Below are 11,180 nucleotides of genomic sequence, written 5' to 3' on the forward strand. Positions count from 1 at the left end.
TGGCATCTCTCCTGTGGGTGTTTGATTTAGGAATGTTGAGATTTCACTTGAGATGTCTGTGAGCGTAATTCCTCCAGCCTACTTGGCATGATGTTCCTCATCTATCTCATCTATCTTACTCTATTTTTTTTTTTAATTCCCTTCGCTCTGACCCACTGACTTGCCTTTACACTGACAGTCAAATGAAGCTGAACGAATAAACAGCTGACGTCTGAACAATGGTGACAAAGCTGCGTTCAGGAAAAGTCCAGCCATTTATTTTTAGGGTTCTTTGTGGCTGGAAGGCCTGGCAGGAAGCAGGAAGTCAGTGTGGTTGTTGTGGGGATGGGAGGGGAACAAACGAAATGCAACAGCCTAGAAGGGAAATGGGTGTGGTGGGTTTTGCCTTCCATTAGCCGAATACCTACTGACCACAAACTTCATTTGCAGTGTGGTTATTCAAGGAAAGACTTTCTGAAGGCTAGTTTTGGCTAATGCCTGGCAGAATGACGACTGACCTCAAGGCCCCTGTACGTGAACATTAAAGCTCCCATAGAACAGAAACACTGTTTTTTTTGGTGTGTATCTGCGTCATTACCTCGTTTATGAACCCCTGAAGGTTCGAAACAAACAGTTCAGCCATTGCTGAGAACTCTCACCGAGATCTCTGAAAAACCCGTTCTGGTTACGTAAACAGCATTTCTCCTGAACAGCAGATCGTCCTGCTCCAGGCGCTAGTCCAGGCTCATCCTGTTACATTGAACTGCATTAGAAGAAGAACATCCATTATGGAGGTTATGGTGACAGTGTCTTCTGATTCTGTGTCCAACTCCGGTTCAAAGTCATAAAAGGGACTACGGCGTTGTTAAAACAATGCTTTAAAAATGAGTAGCAGTGCATCCACCGTTCCAGAGGGGGAGCTGCGCTTCTGAGAGCTGGTGTGCTATTTGCGTCACTTCCAGGTATTGGCCAATTACAAGACAGTTGGGAAATCTCTCGCTGGCTGGCCAATCGCAACACACTCTGTCTTCTTCAGTCTGAAACAGCGCGACTGACGAGAGCTTCAGTGAGGAGAGATTTACAGAATCGGCTCGTTTGCAGCAACTAGGAGGTTTTTGACCATAAAAACAATTTAATGTATGTAATAACACCTCCATAACTCACATATATGTGCAATAGGACCACTCTATGGGAGCTTTAAAGGGTACGATCAGTGCTCTTCTAAAACAGTAGAATTCAACTCAATTCATTATACACTTACATCATGGATAACCAGCAGTATCACTGTCTGTACACATTGTATAATTTCATTTTATGCACTGCTGTCTGGTAGAATACATTAATACAAGACATTTAAATATATATATGTATATATACATTTTTTTTACCTGTTTTGTGCAAGTTTATACTTAAAAAGAGCTGGTTTCAAAGTATATTTCATACAGATTAAAATAGAAACGTATATGCATGCATACAGCTAGGGAGATAAAGAGATAAATAATTTTGTAATTTGACAAATTATAGTCTTAAATCTTTCTTGTATTGTTTGCCAGAACATCTCCATTTGCAGTGTCACTCAATGAATCACATAATACAACTAGACATAATTACTGCACGGCAAAGACGGAGATATGCTCTCACCGTATTTGATTTATGTTTTTCATTACGATAGAAGTTGGACTGAATCACGAAGACATGTTTCAGCCTGAATCTAAAGTTTGATGGTAATAGTTTATTTTCAGAATCATATAATCAATAACGTGATTAGGATTGCAGACGGTGTTGTTAACCACTTTTTTATGTTGCTATGGTCAGCTGATTCATCAAGATTCTCTAAAGGTTGACTTATAACCTTTGAGCAGCATTGTTTTGAGCAGTCGACAGATTATTGTACCATGTAATATGACAATATTGGAAAATGCTTATCGCCACATACATGAAGAAACAGTGGTTGTATTTTTCTATTTTGACCCAATTGATTTAAGAGGAAACTCTGCTGATCACTTTGTTGACATTCCCAGGAAAAGAGTGAAAGACAGAATAAACTTCATTACCACAGCTGGAGAGTCATCTACCTGCCTGAAATTACGCTAAAGCCTGTAGTCACAAATACAGCCTGTCTGCTAATTGTGTAGCACAATACATGATCATAACTTTGCAGTAACAATCATTTTATCACCTTATTTATAAATGTCCTGCCTGATTGTGCTCTTAACCTGACTAATTTTGGCCATGCTTGTGATTTTTGAGTTATATAAACATGTATATTTTCATGTTATGATAGATTTGATCCAGACAAAAGCAGCTTTAGATGTATATCCCTTTACCGGACAAAGAGCTATATTTGGTAACATCTGCAGACATTTGATACCGCGAGACATTAGAAACACGTGTATTTCAGCCGGCCAATGAGCAGAGATCACAAAGTGTTATTGTGAAATATGAGTGGAAGCCTGCGACACTTGAAACTTCAGTGCAGTTCTGGAATGCAAAAAGTCTATGGTAATATTTAAAAAACTAATGATGATAAGTTGATTAAATCAATCAGGTATGTCTCTTTTTGCATTTTCAAAAAAATGCAAAAAAACTCTAGAGTTTATTAAACTCTTATTAAATTTCCAATTATTTCAATGTAAGGGACATAAACTGGACACGAATCTTCTGTCAATCAGTTCCTGGCAGACAGTTTCTGTCAGGTCTGTGGCTAAAGGTGCTGTTCAGTCTTGCTCACATGCATGTTAAGCAGTTGCAAACTGATCCCTTCAGTTCAACATTGACTAAAAATAGAAGCAGTGATCTTTACCATAGTTTGTATAAAGGTAAAGAGCAAAAACCTGGGTTTCCCATATGGTTGTCAGTGTTGAAATGATGGATGATGCCAAAGCATCCTCCTTACAACCTACCGGATAACGTTGTAACGTTCATGAGTGGATCTCACCCTGAGGTACAAACTGGGAAATGTTTAGGGTAATTAGAGCTGGCCTTTTGGCAGCATTGTCTCTACTTTGTTCGAGGAAGGTGCTGAGGATGTGTTTTCTACTCCCATCAGTTTGTAGCATTCACTGACAGGATATTGAAACACACTCAAAGCCTGGAAGCAGTCCAGTTTGATGACATTAGATCGGCCTTTGCTGTTTGCAGATGAACTTCTCCCTTGGGCTTAATTGGACCATGGTTTCTGGATTTGTTCTCTCTTGTCCCAATCAAGAGGAGAGTGAGTGATTTTACAAGAGGGGGTGAAGGGGGGGATCATGTGATTGTGATTGTGAGTGTGGTGTTATGGTTGCAGCAGGAGAATAACCACTGAGATAGGTTTGGCAGCTTTGGTGACCGCAGGTCAAAAGTTGAGGTGGACTCACATTTTGTGGATGCGGTTAATCGGGGATAGCAGAGGCACAAACTATTAAGTGGTCAAGATACAAGATTGTTTTGAACATTTTTTTTCTCTACCACAGCTCAAGAATTTACACACAAAATACACATATTAATTTTACACATCACATTCAAAGCCTTCAAGGAAAATTAGTACAACACCACCACACACCACCATGCAGACATGGAGTGCTCTAAATTCTAGTTTAAGGATGAGAACGTAAACATTACAGTTACAGCTTTTAATTTGGAAAGAAAGAACAATCATAATTGTGCAAAGTGAAATTTTGATTTGAAAACCATTTATTGTTCAGCCCTACAGGATACTATGGAAGGTAGCCATGTTAATTAGCTGCATCTGTCCTTGTTGGTCACATAATTCACATATAGTAAGACTAATTTAACATGTAGTCCTTTGCTTGCGGGAGATATTCTACTATATATATATATCCCCCCCCTCTCTCTATCTTTCTCCCTCTCTTCTGTATATGTATGAGTATATTAGCATTGGTGTCTGTGCAGATTTAGACTTTCAGATGTGACCTTTGTTGTCTAAATGTCAGGGAGATTGCAGAGGGAGCCCACAGAGGTAAGGCAGGCTTATATAATCTGCTCACTCTGCTTTTCATACATGCACACACACACACATGCAAACACACGAGCACAAAGCAAGGGGGGGGGGGGGAGCTTGTTTGAGGATGGTTGTCATATTGCAGCTGTGATAGCTCTCTGTAACTCACTGAAAGCCGGGCTTTCAAGCCATTGCCTTTATCAGCATGTATGTGCAGAAAGTGCCCGGGAAATTATTTATGGTGTTAAAAATACTGATATAGTGCATTCCTTTGGTGTTATTCTCTTAAAACTTATTCTGAGATCTTAGTGATTCATGCCAGAGCTCCCAACTGAATGTGAAGACAATGTGGTTTTGTGGAGGGTGTGTGTGTGTGTGGGTTTGGGAGTGTGGGGACCAAACTGAATTAATTCTCCTGCATGTATTGATTCATGATCACGTCGTGTTCTTTTTCATAATGTGCCAACAACAGGAGGCACAGACAACAGGAGAAGCCCACGATTCACTCGTGTGCAATGCAATGAAAGGTAGCACTGACCTGCTTATGGCTTGTATCAGGTGTGTGTACATGATTTTAATGGTGGATACAAGCGTCCAAACAGTGTCTCACAACATCACTGAAGCAAAATCCACTAAGTCACTATATTTAAGTCATACTTGGCCAGGTTTCTGCTACACCTGCAGTTCAGCTTTGGTGGAAATATGACAGTTTGAGACATTCTGAGTATTCAAGACTTTAATTCCCTGTCATGATGCTGGATTACTGTTATAATCTACTGTCATAATTGCAACTTCAGGTGACCAGAATATTCACAACCACTTCAATTCCCATTGCCACAAGAGTACAGCACAATTTATCATCACTGTAATATCAACATAATGTGGCGAGCTGCAACTAATGATTATTGTATTATATCTGTTGAGTATTGATTATTAATGAATTGGTTGTTTTGTCTAAAAAATGTCAGAAAATATTGAAAAATATTGATCTAGTTTCCCAAACCTCAAAATGTCATCTTGTTATATATCTTCCTGGTCCCATGGCCTCACACACACAAACAGACGTCATTTTACCATACCAAAGCTGTTTTTGTGCTCGCATATATGTGTGTTAATGCTACAGAATACACAGGTTATTAAAATGTATCCTACACCAGATCCTAGTCTTGTTATAAAAGTAAAGCAGAGCTGTGGCGAGTTTACACATCAGCATCAGTTTACGAGACTCAGGGAGAAATAACCAGCCTGTAAAAAAAACCAGTTGTAAGTGTTTTATAGCTTTTGTACGAGCATTTCTCTCGAGTCTGATGAAATCATCAGTGCAAAGGAAGTGTTTTGTGTTACAAGTTGTGTGTGTCAATTTTTTCATATTTTTACAGAGAGGGTAAACCTGGGTATTGTGTAAATGTATAGGACAGAACATTAGGAGATTGACCTGCCAACCCCCTGATTTGTGATTTGAGCTCATGGTTAGTGTCACATCTTTCTAATCCATGCTGTTGGAATTTGGTCGAGGGCGACCTGTAATAAAATGTATTTTAGAAAATGCAATAATTCCCTCTGTCAGGGAGGTTAAGGTTTTTGGCAGCCTTTGTCTTTCTGGGAGCACCATAGGACAGATTCGGATTTCATTTTCTGAGGATGTAGGTTAAGGTCGAAGGAGGAAACGGTTAGATTTTGACAGTGATCTGGACATGGATACAGACTGAGGAGTTTATTTAACTGTTAACAATGTAAGATGGGGGAGTGCACAGACACTGTGGGAAACTGTGCTTACTCTGGACTGCTTGTGTTGAATTTATTTTGCCAAGGAGGATATTGGCAGTGTTGGATTTAATTTTATGAGGATGTTTGATAGGGTCCAGGGAAGAAATACTTTGATTTTGGTGGTGATTTTTTTAAAGTACTGTATATTGACATGTTTTTATGCTTTCTGCAGTTTGATTTGGGACTGTCGAAGATAAATATTTGGACCATAGGGAGACTTTTGAATTGTCTGGAAGGGATTCCTTGTTGTTTTTTTTTGTTTTTTTTGATGGAGCAAAATTGAGTGTACATTTGGTTGATTATCAGTTGGGCTCTACTGTATCAGTTTGAGCCACACACTGGCACAAACGCCTGACATTAAGCCAATAAAATTACAGCAGGGTGATCCCTCCGAGGAATGAGCATCCATTACTCGGACATTTATTCTCCTTTATCACGGGCCTGTTAATGATAAATAATAAATCACCACTGCTCTGTGATATTTTTAGACGGGGTGGGAGATGAATGAGGTTATGATTCTGGCCTCTGTGGTTGATGTAGTCAGCGAGGGGCTGGCTGTAACCCCTCCCCCGACTGTAGGTGATGGCTGATGCCGGTGTTGTCTTGCAGTGTAGGGCTGATCATCAGTATTAATAGAGGACCGCCTCTCAGCTGTACGTGGTCCCCACTCAGCGGAAGGCAGCTCGGCAGCTGCGACCAGCCTGCGCACAGCCTTCCTCTTGTTTGCTTAGAGAATCTGTCGGCCCGAGTGTCGCTGGGTTTAGGGGAGAAGGAGGCGAAACACCGGCAGGTGTTTACGAGCGCAGGAGACGTTGCGGTGCAGACTGATGACGATGATGATGGTGAGGATGATGCATCTCTTCCCGTGCCTTTATGAATCACACCGTGTAGTGTAAGAAGAGACGTAGGGGGGCATCTTTTTTTTTTTTTTCTCACCCATTTTCTTGCCTGTAATGGTGGATTTCTTGGTCGCTTTGAGGCTGCGTGTCTAGACGGGGGGAGCTGAATAGCGCCCGTCACCGAGAGCGCACCGCATCTCAGCATCGGCCCGCAGCGCTGCGCCATGGCCTTGGATGTCCAGACTTGCGCGGTGTTTACGGTGATCGCGATTCTGGTGCTTGTGAACGTGCTGTTGATGTTCATCCTCGGTACTCGTTAATGGATCTGCGCTTGGGCCCCGGTTCGCAGCGCACCACTCTTTCACACTGGAGAGGAGAGAAAGGCGGTGCGCGTTGGTCGAGAGCGGGGACACCCGGCGCTCCATCACGGCTACGCGTTGAAATGAATGACGTTGGTACAACATAATGTATTTCTGTTACCCCCCTCCTCCTCTCTCTCCCTCCCCCAGTCCCTCGTTATATGTCTTGTGTCCTCTCTCCGTTTGTGATAGCGAGTGTTGTCTGGTGGTGGTCGTAGTTGTGCGGATACAGATCTGTGATGCTCTTACCTTTTCTTTCCTCTATGATGAGTGGAAATTCATAAAAATGTCCCCGCACACTCCCCCAAGTCCTCTCTCCTCCATGTTATTTATTGTGGATTTATCCTGTGATAATCATTAGTTTTAAATGGAAGCACAAATCTGATTGTCTGTTTAGTTTTTTTTTTTTTTTAATTAAGCACACACACACACATGCTACTGCTGCGTCAGGACTTGTTTTTCCATTGTATTCCATTGTAGCCACATCTACAATATGGCAGCTAATAGCTGTGCAGGGATCTCCACTGAAGTAAATGTGATATTTGCAGCAAATAGCGATGGGAGTGAGAGGTCTGCGCTGCTGATCACAAGACTCAGGGGGGTCATTGCAATCTCATCTGAACAGTAACCAATAGCAGGCAGGTCTGGGCCTCAGAAAGGAGGGCCTTCATCACTCCAGGTTTCCCCCATTTTAGATGCAGCTAAACTCAGCTCCCATTTCATAGCCTACAATATTCACATTTCACCCATTTGCATCATTTCAGTGTGGCACCTGCACAATATTACACCTGGTCACTACATAACTAATGCATGAAGGTGTCAGTATTAGAGGTCGAGAAGGTATGGTGATGCTGATGCTGGCCACTGATGCTGATTTGTACAGTTTATAACAAAACACACACACAAGTGCAAAACATAAAATTACATTTACTGAACCACACTCAACAGTCTGCATTGCAGTGCATTTAAGTCACAATTATTAACTCGTAATTATGTGTCAAATAACATTTTGGATGTAAATTTAAAAAAAAAGTTATACAGCATTTATCAAGTTTCTAAGACCACATTGTGTAAACTTACATATATAAGTAAAAATAAGCCAATAGCTTAACAATGGCTGAACACACATCTATCATCTATATATGTGCATGTTCCTTTCAGAAGGCTGGACTGATGGAGATTCAAATGCCCATTCCCCTCTCCTTCACATGCAGTGGCACGATCTGATAAAGGATTTTGAGGCAGGTGTCATGAATGTTGAATGAATGTCAGAAATAGATATTCTAAAAGCCCATCCCAAAGCTGTCCATGACGGTCCTATTTATAGTTATGGCAGGCTGGCTCAGATATTTGAAGAAACTGTATGTGTTCTCTAAAACTGGCTAAGTGCTGTGGGGTTTGTGTGAATGTGTGTCTAGTTAAGTGGTAAATGGTGTACTGTATGTGTGGAAAGAAATGGTTGGCAGCCATTTATTATGATGATACAGTGAACATACAGTCGTGGCTTGTAGGCTGATGTTTTCCTCACAGGGTATGAGGCATACACACAGGCCTCCTTGCATGGACCCCCACAGAGCCTTAAACATCACATCATCATTTTATAGACCAGAGTGGTTATGGCTCATTTGGCTGGCTGTGGGTGTGCATGTTATGTTGTGTGTCTTGGGTGGGTGTTATCCGTAGTTCATCTTTGAATCTGTGCCTAGCACATGTCCCAGGTGTTCACACATTTGTATTCCCTCTAGGACAGGTGCCTTCTAATAGAGTTCTGTTAAATGCTGTGCAATCAGAAGTATCAATGTGTGGTTGCTGTGTGTGCGAGCAAGACAACAGTGTGTGTGTGTGTGTGTGAGGGAGGATGTGTGTGTATTTCTCACCGGTTTTAGGTAGAGGATCTTTGATTGGCTCCTCGACTCGGGGTGTAAGTGTATTACATAACAGGGCTGGCAGACACAGGGAGGACGGATCGCGAGACTCGCTCAGTGCGTCGGAAAGAGAAGCCTCTTTCTGGAATACACCACCTTGTTACTCAACATCCCGGACTCAGCTCTTGCGGAGGAGCATCGCCTCGACCTCTTCCTGAAGGGATTTAATTATCATGATTGTATGAGCCAGACTTCTCCATGCATACACTCTCCGAGCAGTTTCATACCACAAACATGGTAAGGCTGGTGTGTGTGTTTTCTCGGGGATGCTGTAGGTGCTTTGGTGCAGCTGTGCTGTGGCTAGAGATAGAAGAGGATGTTGGAATGCAGTGGAGCTGCCAGTGCAGTGAATGCTGATGTGTTGTGCTGCAAAGACCATATAAGCTAGTGATTCGGAATGTTTCATTTTTACATATTTCCTTGTGACTATGTGCTGGAACATGAAGCAGAGAGCATCGTAGCATATGTACACGTATGGGGACAGATTCCTCTGCATTCATTTGCATTGACCTAAATACAGGTTTTTTTTTCCCAACTGAACGACACTCTGATGTTTATAATTGTAACTGCCGTGAAACGATAATGATGACAAAGGTTATTACACCTAGCAGGGACACCGGTAATGATGAGTGTCTTTGTAAGACATCTCTGCATCTGTGTGTCTTTGCGTCCACTGCTCTGACATTTGATCAAGCTAGATATGAAACAGTGCTCAGGGAGGAATTTGGAAGATTGATTATGTAATGCTTTTAATTTATTCAGACATGTAGAGGGGGAAAAGGGATGCAATGTATTGGTGAGGCCAGTGCTGATCTCATTAGGGAGATGGAGGTGCCTGAGCAAGAAGGAACATTTGAATGGCCCTTTCTCTCTCTCCTTGCTCTTTCTGTCTGTTGGCCATATTACAGGTGATTGATGGGGACTGGAGAGATTGTGCTTGGAGTGAATGGGGCAGAAAATGGAGGGGTGGTGGTGGTGGGGAGAGGGGGGGCATCTGGGGCTCGGTGCCAAGGCTCATCTGTTCTACGGATGCTGTTTTAGACAAAGGTCCTCATGTCAGATGGTGACGGTCAAGCAGAACTGATTTGGCTGCACCTAGTTATCGCAGCATTGTTTTATTTTCCCACCTGTCCAGTTAGTTGTGTAATACATCATTTAAAATCTTCTTTTCCATGAATCAACTTTTTTTTTTTTGAGCACAGTTCATTTCATTGGCCCTGTTTCCATGGCAGCATAGCACATGTTTTTCAGTAATCCTCTTCTCTTCCTGTAGTGGAGAGTTTTAAGATATAGGCTGGAGCTTTTGTTATCCCACCAACCAGCCTATGTGATACCTGACTGAATCAACCTACTCAAAGACAGCTTTAATCTAACATCTGCCTGCAAAGGCTGGACTATTATATTTTACATCAGCGTGGAAATGATCATGTTGGCTGAATTCTGTAATGGGATTGGTTTGTCATTCTACGAGTCCATATTAGAACGATATGTTGCATTGAATCACTGGCTCCATGTCTTCTCACAGAGGCACTCGCACACACCTAAATTTGGAAATATCCTGGTGCAACATCAAGTGTCCTTGCCTCATCCCATCATCTTGTCAATACCAGTGAAGCATCCTCATCTGTCGCCATGACTACTGCTGTTCTTTCCCTTCCAGGCATGGATGACCCTCCCTGTGTTCACTCCTGTGCTCTGATTGGCTTATCTTCTCTGTAGCTGTTCAAATAAGCCATCAGGGAGGTGCTCTGTTCTACAGGTGGATGGGGCAATGCAGCTGCTGAGTCTGAGAGCTTTGATCCTCATGGGGGGCTGGGATTATTCCATACACACATATGCACACAATCTGCAGTTTCTCATGGACATCCTTATAAATACACCGCATCAGCAGGAAGATGGTATAGCATTTTTTGTGCTGGTCTGGTGTTATTCAATTTAAAAGGTTTTCTCATTGAGGCTGGCAAAGCTGAATGACTAGGCGAAAACACGACCATCACAATATCAACATGCAGAGGTCTTAGTAACACCATAGTGAAGGACTAATTTTTACGTCCATCCATGTGACAAAGCTGTCCCCCGGCCTCTGACAGCTCCTTACCTGGAGCTTAAGCAGCTACTGTCAGGGTTGGTTAGCACTGGCCACACTGCCCACTGCCCCAGGGACTGGATGCATGGTTAGCTCTGGACTGGAGAATGCTGATGAACAATACTTTGGACGGAACGATTGGAACAAAGAGTTGGAGCTGTTCCACAGATGCGTGCACAGATTTGATGCATAAGTGTGGCTGCACATGTGTGTGTTCTTGTATGGGTGTATTTGTGAGGACCAAGAAACGTATAAACCATAGGGAGTGAGGACTTTTTGGTA

This window comes from Microchirus variegatus (genome assembly GCF_963457635.1).
Source record: "Microchirus variegatus genome assembly, chromosome: 6".
Taxonomy (NCBI): Eukaryota; Metazoa; Chordata; class Actinopteri; order Pleuronectiformes; family Soleidae; genus Microchirus; species Microchirus variegatus.